The sequence below is a fragment of the Neolamprologus brichardi genome, chromosome 1 (assembly GCF_056152115.1).
Source record: "Neolamprologus brichardi isolate AB-2024 chromosome 1, ASM5615211v1, whole genome shotgun sequence".
Taxonomy (NCBI): Eukaryota; Metazoa; Chordata; class Actinopteri; order Cichliformes; family Cichlidae; genus Neolamprologus; species Neolamprologus brichardi.
In genome coordinates, this window is record NC_142104.1 from 13,195,021 (window position 1) to 13,210,907 (window position 15,887).

The following is a 15,887-nucleotide window of genomic DNA, read 5'->3' on the forward strand; positions in this document are numbered from 1 at the left end:
ACAAACATTTGATGCAGAGCATGCAATGCATTTTCAAAAATGTAATGTCTTTGATATGCTGCTCAGCAATGGTGGTCACTCTCAAAGTAAAGCCAAAGAGAACCCAATGAAAATCAATAAGAGAATCGATAAGTGATATTGACAATGGAATCACAGTCACTAAATTCTTATCACTTCCCATCCCTATCTATCACTGACACAGAGCATAATGTACCACACAATTCTCTGCATCTTGTATGGGTGTGTACCCCATTCCGTCTTCAGTGCAGATGTTTTAGGTGTGTATAAATTAACATGCACATGCATACAAGTCTGTTTTGTATGTTATCCCAAATCCCCAAACACCGCTACCTGCTATCATAGTAGCAGTTACACAGGCTGCGCTTTGGAGCAGAAAAGTAAACATACTGTGAAAGACTCTTACTCCCTTGATAAAACTTGCAGTAACCATACATCACAAGAAAGTGACCTGAAAAAAAAAGAGACATATTCAGGTTCATAGGCAAGGGTAGTTTCAGAGCCTGGTTTGGCTTTAGTCTGTGATTACAGTGTAAAAGTAAACAATTTCTTAGGTCTGCAGAGAAAATAAGAGGCACACTGGCGTTGTCCACTGCAGGTCTAATTATAAACCATAAATTCCTCATTCACCCTGCTGGGGCCTTTGTTTTGTCATTCAAGCTCAGGTCTTCTACCAGAGTCCTTGAAGCTTGAGGGTTCTGCTTAGTATCTTAGGTGTCCCTAGGACTCCGCTCTTCTGGATAAAATTCTCAAATGTCGTTCCTAGAATCTGCTGGAACCCCTCCCTAGTCTGGGGTGGGGGGGGTCCAATGCCCTAAGTGTTTCGATTAACATGGAGACCACTGTAACCTTCATCTTCCACATCTTCTCTTGTTCTTCTCTCATCCCTTGGTATTTCACGAGCTTCTCAAGTTCCTTGTTCCCGATGTTGCTATTGCTTAGTATTGATACATCTATCACTGTGGCTTTATTCCTCTGCTTGTTCATCACTACTATTAGCTATTAGCCATAAAGTTAACATGCAGAACAATTAGGATTCAAAGAACGCAGAGATAATCCTTTCTACCTTCCTTTTTGTAAAATAACCTGTATTAGAACATTGCATGCAAAAAGGAGTAAATATGGCAATGAGAGATTCAAATTTAACACTGCCTTTAGGTAGTGAACAATAATGGGCTATTTCTTCTGTGCTGATCGCTATGTGTACTGTATTGATAGTGGTTGCTAGGTTACAATAAAAACAGAAGAGTTTTGGGGTGTAGTACAACATTTGGGTCTTTGCCACAGACAGTATAAAAGATTAAACTGCATACTCATTGCCTAACAACACATCCTTGTACCTTCCACCAAGGTGATGACAGTGAAAAACACTTATCTCGAGGCTTCAAAACGTCACCCATTGGTTTATGTTAGCTGTGTTAATGTGTCATATTTCAAGCATAGTATAACCAAGATTTACAAAATAGATTTTTTTTTCCAAATTCAGTATTAATTGAGTGGCTGAGCAAGTGAACTAGCAGGAACTTAACAGAAAGCCATATTCCATGGATTTCTATAGGACTATACCAGTGGTGTCCAAACCCAGGCCTCGAAGGCCGGTGTCCTGCAGGCTTTAGACGTGTCTTTGATCCATCATAGCTGATTTAAATGGCTAAATTACCTCCTCAACATGTCTTGAAGGTTGTATCCCAATTCAGGGTCTGCAGCCTTAAAGGCCGCATTTTAAGGCCGATTACGTCACAGCGACGCGACGAAGGCTGTCCCAATTCGGAGGCTGCTCGAAATGCGGCCCTCAAATGCGTCCTTCATTTCCCTGAATTTTAAGGATGTGGCAGTGTAGACTTCGTGGCCCAACATATCCCAGAATGCATAGCGCGGCGGTGGGTGTGGATAATTTTGCCGAAACAAAGCGGCGGATGAGGGGCGCGAGAAGAGTAAACTTTAAGTACTGAATATTATGTCACTTATTTATGTGAAAATGTTTAATAACGAAGAACATTAAAACATTACTGTTGGCCACATGTCGGCAAAGTTATGTGACATTAGTGACGTTTGTACTAACTTGGTTTTAAAGCCTTTACTTTAAAATATACGCTGTTCAATAGCTGAGCTTAATCTTACAGAGAATGATCAAAGCTCATGTAGAAACAAACAAACAAATGAACAAAAGATTTTCTCCTTCATTTCTGTCAAACAATGCTGTATGAAACGTTTCCAGCTGTTAGTATCATGGTTGCTAGGCAACCTGGGCAGCGCGACGGAGGCTAGACCGTCCCATTTCACAAGCCTCTCACTTCTGGCCTTAGCGGTCTTTGAGTACGCGGCCCTTGTGGACCGTTAAGGCTGCGTACTTTAAGGCTGCAGACCCTGAATTGGGATACAGCCAAAGCTCTCCACAGGCCTGGTAATGATCCAATCATCTGATTCAGGTGTGTAGACCCAGGGTGACATCTAAAACCTGCAGGACACCGGCCCTCAAGGCCTGGAGTTGGCCAAGCCTGGACTATACAATGTATGTCTTTTTGCAACCACAGCTATCACCATCTGTTGGTCTTTAGATAGAGTGCGAATTATTTTGACCTTAATTTTCCTGATGTGGCAACTCTATCCATGTTTTCCTGTGCAGTCCTGACTTCCAAATCTTGATTGGCTAATGTGTGGGATAGAACAGAGGAAGGAGCAACAGCGGAGCTCACCGGTAACTGGAGAGCCACGAAAAACACCTCAAACATAAAAACAATACATTATGAAAAGCACAGAATGTGGCTTGAGTGGACACTTTTCATTGTTTTTAACACTCGTTTTTGCTTGAGCTTTTTGTCTGTTAAAACGTTTGAGCAACCAACAACAGCACAAGCAAGAGTGGCCCACGGGCCATTTGTACATTACCTCTGACAGCAGAGCTCACTGCAGACAGATGGGCAGTGTGTGGGGTGGAGCAGACAACAAACATGCTACTTCTGCTCAACCATAAAACCAGCTGTAGCTTTCTTAGATTTGTGTTTTTGTGCCATTTACCAAATGTTAGGATACTAACAATACTACCTTAACAACCTAATTAATTCAATAACATTTGATTTGTATTTGTTGGTGAATGCTGTGTTGTGCTGTGTGTTATGAGCAGGTTGGTTTCTTCATAACACTCATCTGAGTTATATTGTACACAGCTTTTTTTTTACATGCAAAAAAAGGTCTTAAAATAGCAGGTGGTGAATCACATGCAGAAATATGTAGAAAATGAGTGACTCTCTGTGTGTGTACACATGAGCTTGTCAGTGGATATTTGCTTCGTTTTCGCAGTTTCACAAGCTTAAGTGACAGGGTCGTATGCCATCTTCTTCTCTCCCTTCTTTAGGTGTCAAACTTGGACAGGAAGTCAGGGAATTTAAGCCCCGTGCTTCCTGCCAGTGTATGACTCAGTTATCGTTCAAGCACAGCTGTTTCTGCTGAGAAATGTTGTCATCTCCCTTGTTGCTAGGATTATTTCGATTTAGGTATCTGTCACGCACACTGATGCTGAGGCAGAGTTCATAGAAATCTGGAGGAAGTGCACTTATTTAAAATTCAGACCCGCAAAGTGCATATAAATTTAACAGTTAACCAAGCTACATTTTAACATACAAAGAGGTTTATAATTCAACAATTCATGATTTTAGACTCTGGCACCAAATGAATTTTATGTGATATGATCAAAAATTGCCGTTACACATAAACAGAATTAAACATGGCCTTGTAAATGCAACAGGTGCCAACAGTAACTTTCTTGCTTGACTTCAAACTCTGAACATAAACACTCATGTTACATACGCTTTTGAGGGCACTTGCAAGCACACTTTTACTATGGGGCAATACTATCAGACTGTGTCACATCTGCTAAGAATTAAAGGCCTGGGATCAGCCAACCTTCATTTTAAAACATTAGGTGAGAAGAAAATGTATTATATTTCAAAGAATTTCCAAAGTATCTCTCATCTTTAGACCCCCCGGCTATTAATTTTGGCTTTACATTTATGCAGCTGTTAATGAGGATTTTTCAGTGAAGGATAAATAGTAGATATTATTTTAAGAATTTATAACCAGTTAATCAAACTTTCTGAAAAATCCACAGGAGACACAATTATTCTAAATGATTATTAATCGTCTTGAACACAGAGACAGTCTTCGATTATATAAATTTTTGAAATTAATGTTCATTGGCATTAAAAAGTAAAATGTGTATGAATATTATTGCATTCAGTAGATTTAGACAAATAAAACATACTTCCTGCTAAATGATAGAAATATACAAATCTATATTAATTGTACACCAGGCTATAGTCCTACTATTTACACTAACAGACTATGAACTTTTAATATTTAAAGATTGAACAGCATTGCATTTAGAGACTTGTAGAGTTTGTAGATTTATCACAATCTTTAAATTTCATGGTTTACTCTTTGTACCACTAACCTAGTGGAAATTGATCTTTTTATTTTTAAAAAACCATTTAAATCATAGCAGTTAAAGAATTATAACTCTAAGATAGACATGCTCTCGATCAGTAATCTGTTCTGAAGGATGCTGATAACATGATAACAAAGTAATTATAACAGGTTTTCATAGAATGTTTTTATTTTGTACTTGAAAACTGATTTGTTTGGTATTTGCAGCCAATCTAAAACATGATTAAGACTTGTTGCTGTTGCTAAATAAATGCAAAGACATATCTTAGACATTTGTATAAGGCTTGCGTGGTTAACATGCAAGTGTTTTTCTCACCTCCGCCTCCAGCTCAAACTAAACAGTTTTTTCAGGTGCTGCCAACAGCCCGCTTAAGGCAACGTTTGTTTCTTTCCTTTAAGTAAATGGGTTATCATTATCGGTATGTTCATCTCAGGCAGGTCATTTAAAACTAGCACAAGGTTAATTAATTAATCAAGCTTAATGGAGGACCTTTAAGAATCTCATGAAGAAATATGTGTTTTATAAAGACCTTAAGAAATGTGGCCTTACTCTTCGCCAGGAGTTTATTGATTGGGCAACCTCATTCTTTTTAGAGGTCTAAGTAACTTTTGTGGGTGTAAGTGAGACGTACTCGTTCTCTTTTTATTCCCTAATCAGATGATACGCAATTAAAAATGTAGTTTTTAAAGGGTAAAATATTTCAGTGGATATTATGCAAACAAATACATTGCTTGTCCATAGTTTAAATAGTAACTAAAAAAAAATCATATATTAATCTATCAGGATCTAGATTTGAACAGTGTGTCAGATACATAGTTGCCCATAAGGACTTCAATATTTATATAAAAAAAGAAGCAATCTTTGGGGAAAGCTAGGGCAGTTCCCTTATTTATTATTAGTAGCGGTTACAGAACTTCACAGAGTACTTTGTGTTGAATGATTCATTTATCAGTCCAAATTAATTTAACAGCTTCAATTATCCTCACAGCTGTAGATGCTTTATTTAAACAAAAACCATTACTATATTTGGTTTATTGGAAAACAATCAGTATGTTCTTTTTTCTGTTCTTGTTTTGTCATTTGCGATAGTGCTCAATCATATATAATATCTCTTATAGATTAAAGTTCAGAAGACAAAGAAGCTTTCCCTATATTTTCTATACTTCTGAACATGCTAAGTGTCTCAGAAATGTACAGTCAAAAAGCAATTCCCAAGTATAGGTAAAATATTGAGATTTTCTTTCCATCAGAATCAAAATAACTCCAGCAAAGCAAGGGTTAAATGATATTTTAGTGCCATTATTTTGCTCATGATCAAGTGAGAAGCACAGATGATGATTACACACTTGGTTCAAAGCATCACAGAGACTCCTGTGGTAATTCATGTGTTTGTTGATTTTAGCTCAGCTTTTAACACTGCACAGCTGCATATCTTAATGCAGTGGATGCTTTGTTCTTCTTGCCACACTATGAAAGAAGTGTTTAATTATTTTTCTTAGTTTGGAGTATGGCTAATAACTGTCAGAACCAAGATCAGTCAGCATCAGCGCTCTCCAGGGTTGTTTCTGCTTAAGCTGTCAAACGTGTCACGTTCTCTTATGACACTTGTTCTTGGCTTGAAGCACAATAACAGTGGTTTGTCATATTGCCTCTTTTAAGTATGCATTTGCAAATTGCCGTGATAAGCATGCGCTGCTTTGTGAGTGAATCCATTCCAGGTTTAAAACATTAAAACTGCCTAATATTGTGTAGGTCACCTTGCTTCAACCTAAAAAACACTGATCTCTTGAGTGATGGACACTGGACCTGTGAGCATACTGCAGGATTTCTATGGATAAATGCCAGCTCATCACCATCAGACTGGGATCTGCAATGTTGGAAACTCAGTCACGTTTTTTTGTCACTGTTCCTGGACACTCTTATAGGGTTTGTTTATATGTAGGGCTATCGGTCTGCCTCAATGTTTAGGTGGGTTGGAAAACTCAAAGTAACATTGACTTAAATGTTGAGACCTAAGGTTTTCCAGAACAACATAGGAAGATGTGTGTGATTTTAATGTTGAGACTGTTCAAATATGCAGCTATTTAATCTCTTGCGTCACTTTTAATGAATTTGAAGTGTCTATGATTTTTATCCTTTCAACAAATATATTTTCATACTGACTTTGGGTTTTTGGTGTCAAACACAAGCTTGTGCAAGATGTGGGATAGCAAAAAAGCATGGTTTATATTCAAACTCGGCACAATAAGCTATTATGTCCTGGGGGGCTTCAGTGCAGCATATTGTTTGAGGCTAAAATACATTTAATGATGAAATAGAAATTAATTTTCTTCTTTGGTAAATATGTTTTTTATTGTAAATGTGTGGGACATGTCGTCTACCTGATGGCAGGAAGCTCCGTTTTGTTTCATGATTTGTAATTATGGTGGATCAGCTCAGCTGTGAATCCAACTTTCCCCACAGGGACAATTAAATGTATTATCTCTAATCATAATATGTACCTGAACTTTGCAGTCACAGTTGTGCTGTCTCACTGCGCCTGTGTCTGGGTGCAGACTGCATGTTGTCTGATTTTGTGCAGTTTCTGGAGCAGGCAATTAAATACTATGTGGCATAGCTTAAAGAAAAATCACATATTCATACAACCTCTTGCCACAAATATTTGTGTCGTTATGACAAAATTTTATGTCAAGCATTTTCAAAATTAAGGGGTATATATTCCATATTTATTTCCACCACATCAGTCCATGTTTACAATATGTTAAAGGTTAATTGAAGAATTTTGGCAAAAACACTTGTTGAAGTGATGCAACATGAACTGCGGTCTCTGGGGCACATCATATTTTACACTGACACTATATGTAAATTGAGCTGCACATTTGTCAAATGCATGTATGGGTTGAATAATTGTGAGCTGTCCTCTTCAGTTCAAGTGTCATCGTAGAGCTCAGCATACCTTCCAAAACATGCAAATTAGACAATATGACTGGAAAGATCCCCCCAAAAGGGACTGAAATAACCAAGTTTACTGTTATAACATTGTTATATAATACCACCCTTGTCAGAATTAGAAATAGTGGGCCTTCACATCTTGGGGAAGGCATCATCAGTTCCAAGTACTTTGCTGATTTTCAAACTAGCTAATTAAGCTCAGATGGTAAGAAGACACACATCATCCTTGTGTAATGCACTGGCAGACACTCTTACTTGTTTCATAAACATAAGAGAGCATCCCACCGTGAAATGAAAAGGTGTCCCTACTGGTAAATGTTTGGTTTGTTTTCCATATTAGCATGCAAAGTGTAATTAAAAATTGAAGAAAACTACCTGCACGTGGCCTGTGAAATGGAGTGTGCTGATGAAGCTGCATTAAAGCATTGATTTTTAATTAGCAATTCCCAGGTGTGACATGAGCTGAAACGTGAGTCTGATTAAATATGGTCTCTCGTTTCAACTCACTATTTACGATAAAGACATTTTTCAGTATTTAATAAATTATTATTAATGTTAATAATCATCTCAGTTTTGTTAGTATAACAAAATATTGTAAAACATTTAAGTGTTCATTTCCTTTTCATTTGAATACCATACCCTCCATAAGCATATTGCTTTCTTGTCAGTGGCTTAATAAATATACAATGGTGACAACATAATGGAGCACATTATTCTTCCTTCTTTCTTTATATCCATTACCATAATATAACTGTTGAACTGTTGTGATAAAAAGGGGATCCTGGTAATGAGAAAATCATACTTTGCAGCAAATAATTATTGAATATATAGTACACGCCACTCTAATCTACTTTCTGTGTTATTCATCCTCAGGCTTTCATAACATTGTTGTGCTGCTGAAACATTTGCTAGAGTGTATTTAACCTACACTCATTTCCAGAGAATTGGCTTGGTAGTTTGCTAAGCCAACAGTCGTTTCTCTTCCACATCACATCCTCTGAATGCATGCTGTTTGTTTTTCCCTTTCATTCTTAGCTCAGTCTGGTTTTGTCAAATGTTCAGCCAGAATTTCAATCAGAATAAGAGGTAAACTTACACTGAAGCAAATGATTTAAATATCCTATGTCTGTGATATAGCATACTCACACATGGACACATTTGTTGCACACTGCAGGTTTGGAAGGCCAGGCTGGCAAACTAGAATGCTAATGGAACAGTAAGTATTTAAAGTATAACAGTCCAAATAAGTCATGCTAATCTTTATCGAACCGGGAATGAAGAACTTGAAAAAGCTCATCTTTATAGCACACACGCAAACACACACACACAATCTTATTAATACAGTAATACCATGCATAAATATGTTTGTGTACATAAGTACATGCACAAGTGCAGTCAATTGGAAAATTGTTTGCTGGTGATTTACTGCGTGTGGCTCGACAGACTGGTTAAGAGACAGTAAGAAAAGCAGCGGGTGTCTGTTTGAATGTTGACAAATCCCTGACACTTGGACAGTTTGTTATCTTTCCACCCGTCTCCCATAGTGTCCCATCACACACAATATCATTTTTTTATATTTTACATGGATGGATTATGAAAGTGTTCGCTGAATTCACAGACGTTAAACAGCACAACTTCAATCTTTCAGCTCAAGAGAAAGGTCTAGTTGGGCTTGTCAGGATTTTCTAGCATATAAAATATTTTTAAAAGTGGCTAGCGTGCTTGTCTTTTATTTTAATCACCAAATTTAAGCCAACCCTTCCAAGGAACGAATCCTATTTGATCCTGTGTTTTTGTTATTAAGAAGGCCACTTCCCCTTCTCCTCATGCATAATGCAGACCAACAAAGCTGCTGGCACAAATTTGAGTTCAAGACCATCAAGGACAAGAAGCTGCCTCTACAAATACACAAATTCCATTCATCATGCATCATGTCCTTAGTTTTATCCTGAGTGTTTTTGACAAGATCAGAAGTAACAAAGAACAAATAATTTATTACAGTACTTTTCTGATATTCGGCTGAGTATTTATTATTATAGTACTATTATATTAGTATTTATTTTTGAGAAGAGTTATTATTTCTGGTTCACTTAGTGCCTTTTCGACATAAAACTGATTTGAACCTAAATAGCCGGAATAATTCATAAAAGACAATCTTATTTTTGTGTCCATCACCATTACTTTGACTAGGCCAATCTGAAACCTTCATTTCTTATTTTTTTTGTTTGTTTTTCTAACCATTCAGAGGTGGATTTGCTGTTGTGTTTCGAATCATTGTCCTGCTGCATGGCCCAAGTACGCTTTATGGGCAAGAACTGCTGATCGGATATTTTCCATCAGTTTTGTCACGTAGAGAGCGGAATTCATGGTTCCATCAATTACAACAAGTTGTTCCAGTCCTAAAGAAGCAAAGCAGTCCCTTTTTCAAAAATCTTAGAGATCATCAAGATGTTTTTGCCCTGGAACTCCTATCTCCCATTTTTTGTCCAGACTCTTTCTTCTTGTTGAATCATGGATACCGACCTTAGCTGAGGCAAGTGAGACTTGCAGTTCTCCCGATGTTATTCTGGGTTCTTGTGTGATGAGTCATTTATGTGCTTATTTATTGTGGTAGACGTACCACGACTGGGAAGGTTTAACACTGTTCCAAATTTTGTCCATTAGTGCAGCGGTCTCCAACCTTTTTTGCGCCACGGACCGGTTTGTGCCCGACAATATTTTCACGGACCGGCCATTTAAGGTGTCGCGGATAAATACAACAAAATAAAACTAGTACCGGTTCCGAAAAAAAGAAGATTTATTCATAACACACGTGAAAAGACCCAGAAAAACCGAGTTAACAATACAAACGATAACAAAATAATGCTGAAAACCGATAAAAACCCTGAAAACCATACATTTCACACCTGAGCCTCAATCTCTCGCGGCCCGGTACTGGTCCGAGGCCCGGGGGTTGGGGGCCGCTGCATTAGTGGATGGTGGCTTCCATCGTAGTCCCAAAGCCTTAGAAATGGTTTTGTGACCCTTTTCAGACTGATAGAGAGACTTTGTTTCTCACCTGTTTCTTTAGATTGTGGTATGATGTGATGTGATGGTATGTATTTTTGAAATCTTTTAAATTATGTCACATTGTCAAGACAGGTTCTATTTAAGTGATTTCTTGATTCAAGTCTAGCATGAATCAAGTCTGGTGTGACTAATGGTGGGGTGGGGCTTATTTTTTCACACAGGGCCAGGCAGGTTTGGATAGTTTTTCTCCTTAATATATGAAATCATTATTCAAGAACTACATTTTGTATTTGTTCTTGGTCTAAAAGTTTTAAGTTGTTAGATTATCTGAAAATAAAGCAAGGACTAGCAGCAGTGATAGAAAATAGGGCAGGATCCCCCCCAGAGTCTAGATGCTGGTAGTGATAGAGATAAAGACGGAAGCTTGGGTGGAACTGTGAGCAACTTGGGTGACAGAGATGGAGAGGAGGTGGGTTGCACTATTGAATCTGAAAGGGAGACAGAAGAGCAGTGAGATTTCAAGTATACAGAGTGGAGGCTGAAAGAAGGCAGGCAGAAAGGTGATTGGACTAGAGCAGGGGTTGGCAACCTTTCTGATGATAAGTGGCATCTAAAATTTCCTCAGAAGTCAATGTGTCATATGATTGCATTAGCAATAAATGTAATAATACGCTATATTAACAGTTACACACTATATATAAAACTTTATAGAATTATATTTGTTCGCAGATGTTGGCAACTATCAGCGAATAGTTATCAGCTATTTTGAAACAAAAAAAGACAGTTTTTATCCATAACAGCAAATGAACAACAGAAAATGCAAATGCTATTTATGGTCTGCTCACAACAATGATAAGAAAAATAAACTGGGTCAATATGGCTGTTTGTTAATACAGAGACACACATGTTAATGTGATCTCTGGTCTCCCACTCAGGCACACAGATCTCCGAGTGTCCAGCATTCAGAGGCTACCTGAGGACACTCTTCGTGTGAGAGAAAATCTGCTCACACATATATGTAGAGCCAAATACTGTCAATAAGGCCTCTGCAATGTTCTGAAGACAGTTAAACTTGTCAGGTAGTGATGTCCAGCAGGTGAAAATGCAAGCTCCATGAACACGCACAGCTATGGATTCCAGCTGCGTTCGTAGTTCTGCAAACTTTGACCCCCACAGAGTCGAGCTCTTCAGTTCAATCAGCTGCATTTCAATGTCCTCTGTGTCCAGCCACTTAATGCGAGACAAATTCAGCTGCTCATTAAACCTTTCTGGTTTCATCAGAAAAGAAAACATTGGTCCATACACCTGAAAGTCCTGAAAACGCATTGTGAATTCTGTCTTGAGTCTACGGATGTATCCGTGTATTTCCGTGGTGCTGATGCTGCGCTGAGCAGACAGCTCCTGAAGCATTTGAAGTGTCGGAATATGGAAATTTCAACATCGCTTGAAAAAACTGCCAGCTAGCAACGTCACTCTCACCAGTAGGCTAAGCTATTTTTAGCCAATTACCAGATTCATTATTATGAATCTGGTAGTTGGGGTTGTTAGCTAAGATACCATCGGCACAACTAATCTGTCTATCCGAGCTAATTTGCGATGTGCACCGCTGGCCCAGCCATTTATTATTTAATGCACCTTCTCAGATTAATTCACTGCATGTCGTGCCCAGGGCTGGACTGGGGGAAAAAAACCAGCCCGGGCATTTTGACTAGAGACCGGCCGACCAGGTTAAAGCCTTTGAATGAAAACGAACGCTGTTGTGACAGTGATGTACACTGTCTTGTTGGTATATGTATGACTTCTATACATTTTACATCAGATAAAAACTTTGGTTGTGAGCTTCAGATAATTATTTATTACAAGCTAGACATTTTAAATGAGAATGAGAAAGAAAAGTATTTCTTTCTTTCCCTGTTAATGTCCTACATGGACCCTGGCAAAACTTTGATAGATCCGCCCCTGCACAGTTACCAGCTGTCAGCTGTGTAGAAAAGGATCCTGGTGTTATTTGTCTCTCAGAAAAAGTTCATCACTTCCCTTCAACTCATTCATGTGACCTAAAAGGTAAACCTGTTTCTCCATCACCTCTTCAGCTCTGATGATTCAGTGAGGACATCTCCTGGTTTCATCTTCATGTTTCCCTCTCACCACATATCCAAACCGATATCATGACCAGCAGCTTTTACAGCTGTGGCTCCAGCAAACATCAGCTGATACTAGAAATTAATATTAAATAAATTCTAACAACAGCTGATCAATCTTAAACGTGCTGCTGTTGTTTAGTGCGACATCCGCTGGTTTCCTCTTTCTGAGGCGCAAAGTGGGAGATAAACTAACAAGAGAGAAAAGCAGATCAGCAGATCATCGATCAGTTTCATGACTGAAGTAGCAACAGGAGAGGGAGGGGGAGAGAATGAGAGAAGAAGAGGCAGCTGACAGCGTGAAGACACAGAATAACTCCAGCTTTGTGTCTTTTTTCATTTTAGCTGAAGTACGGGACAAACTGTGTTCCTTTTCAGCTCAATATGAAACGCGTAATATTTTCTCTGAATACGAGACGATTCAGTTCTTTACGGGACGGTTGGCAACTCTAATAACTAACCTTGTACTAACTAACTGTGTACTAACCAAGCTAGTACACAGCTAAGGAGCACAGATAACATGACCAAGAAAGTAGACTCTATGCATTATAATAAATCCTCAAGCGATAATCCCCCCTTGGACTGTCTTGGTGCAAAACCAAGACATAAATCATGTCTCCTGGAAGGGGGAGGACATATCACAGGCAGAGCACAGCGAGCTGAAATCTCTGAAACCGACTGGCCTTCACTTCCTACAAGACAGAGAAGCTATTCTACCCCTGTATACGGGAGGACACAGGACTGGACAACCGTGAATAGGAAGGTTAACAACAAACCTCCAAAACAACTGAATGTGAAACTGCAGAACAGATTTGCTCCACTATCAAAGGACCCTGCATCTATATCGGACAACCATCCATCTAAAAGTAGCAAAGTAAGGTCTGAAAATCTGTTGAAAAGTAAAAGGCCACAGGGAAAGCTAAAGGCTAGGCCTGAAACTCTGATTGTGAGTGACTCTGCCGTAAAGGATGTATGGTAAGAACACTAAAGTTCTCTGCTTTCCTAAGGATATGGTCAACAACCTGAAGGAGAGAATTCTTCAAATTGCAGATGAATATCCAACTGTGACAAACATTGTTCTGCATACAGGGTCAAACGATGTTTCCCAACAACAGTCGGAGGTTCTGAAACGGGACTTTACTGGATTATTAAATACTGTAAACTCTCTGAATGCAGCTGTATTCAACAGTGGACCTGTACCGCCCGTCAGAGGAGGAGACGAGAGATTCAACAGGTTGTTTGCACTGAATAAATGGCTTATATCAGTATGTACTGACCACTCAGTGCATTTTATCAACAATTTTAATATTTTTTGGGAACGCAGGCATCTGTTTAAAGCAAATGGATTTAATTTTAACAAGTCTGGGGTGAAACTGTTCACCTCCAACTTGTTTTATTCCATACGTCATCCATCTGTGCTTGGTGCCAAGGCTGAGATAAACGAGGAGTTATCTCATATAGAGGAACAAACAGTACTCCAAGAACAGACAAAGCCCAGCAGAAACCTTGAAGAGGAGCCTCATCTGCCCCCACCCCGGAAAAGCTTCAGAAAGGAGAGACATCTGAGGCAAGAAGAGGGGTCCCTATTTGCCTCCAACTCTCTCAACAACACCAACAACCAGGACCAGGGACCACGACCTTTCCTAGTCCCCCAAACCCCTGACAGGCCATCACCCTCCTCCCCCTCCCTTTCTCCCTCCTCCCCACACCTGAAATTCACTGTGGAGATGATGGAGCGGGTCAATGCTGGGCTCAGATCTACCCCCCGGCCCAATCCCTTTTTGTCCCCCATAAACCCCCCACCAGAGCAGCCAAAGGTTCGCCATCGAGCCCCGCCCTCAACAGAGCAATCAAAGTTACATTGCCCAGCCTCGCCCCCTTAGTTCCTCCTTACCACCTTCATGCTCTGTCTCCGCAGTCTGATGTGTGATGTGTGGAGGGTCCGGGCTGCGAGGATTATGGCAGTGGTGACTTTTCCCAGGAGAAGCTGGGACCCTGTTTACTAGAAGGTTTTAAAATTTCTGTACTTTTAGGTGATAGAAGGAGACATGTGGCCTGGTCAAAACACAAAGAGCTGCACCCTAAAAGATCTTTAAATATAGTAAACATACCTTGTGTGCCATAGACTGCTCCCAAACACAAGGGGGCAAATAATACCTCTAAAACACTTAAGTTGGCTTTATTAAACGTTACATCTTTAGCTGGGAAAACATTTTTAATTAATGATTTAATCACTGAGCACAGCCTTGATTTTATGTTTTTTTTTAACTGAAACTTGGTTGGACCAAAGTAACAGTGGAGCTGTTCTCATCGAGACGACCCCTCCTAACTACAGTTTTATCAGTGAGGCCAGGGTGAGTAGGAGAGGAGGAGGGGTTGCTGTCTTATTTAACGAATCATTTCAATGTAAGCAGCTATCTCCTGGAAGTTTTCAGTCTTTTGAATATGTGGCTTTACAGCTGAAGGCCCCATCCAAAGTTGTGTTTCTTAATGTTTGCAGGCCTCCCAAATACTGCACAGACTTTTTTGATGATCTCCGTGAACTGCTGTCTGTGATCTGTGCTGATTTCGACTGTGTGATTATTGTTGGGGATTTTAACATCCATGTGGTCAACCCTCAGGACAACGGGACTAAAGACCTGAGTAACACTCTGGGCAACTTTGGGCTGACTCAGCATGTAACAGAGGCCACACATAATAGAGGACACACATAATAGAGGACACACGCTTGACCTACTGATCTCCAAGGGCCTGAGCATTTCAAAGGTTACTGTGTCTGATGTGGGCCTGTCTGATCATTACTGTGTTTTCTTTAAAAGTAAAATTTCAGCCCACACAAATATATCAACAGCAGTGATCACAAAACGGTGTATAACTGAATACAGTAGTGAGACCTTTAACCATGTCTTCCCATTAACACCTGACCTGTCCAGAGGTTCAGTCAATGAGCTCGTCAATAGCTTCAATGCTAAAATGTTAAATGTAATGGACACTATTGCTCCCACTACTGCTCGAAGGTTATCTCTGGAAGGAAAAAGTCTCCATGGAGAAACTCCACACTGGTGAAAAATGAAAAAAGAGAGTGTAGGAAAGCTGAGCGCAGATGGAGAAAAACAAACCTCCAGGTTCATTATGACATCTATAAAGAGAAACTTCACAATTATAATTTACAACTGAGGAGTGCAAGGAGGTCCTACTTCTCTGACATCATCACCAAAAACAGTCATAATGCTCAGGTCTTATTTTCTACAGTTGACAGGCTAACAAACCCTCCTGTGTCAGTGGCAGCTGAACGTCATTCAACCATGGCCGGCAATGACTTT

The 15,887-nt window shown here is 39.4% G+C and overlaps 1 long non-coding RNA gene and 1 pseudogene across 1 annotated transcript in view; one reads left to right on the forward strand and one right to left on the reverse strand.

Annotated features, from left to right (window-relative positions):
- The window catches only part of LOC118453673 (uncharacterized), a 109,439-nt gene that overhangs the window by 64,646 nt on the left and 28,906 nt on the right, over positions 1-15,887 (reverse strand). The gene's annotated exons all lie outside the window — the stretch shown is intronic.
- On the forward strand, positions 13,177-14,494 carry LOC148106387 (uncharacterized; annotated as a pseudogene).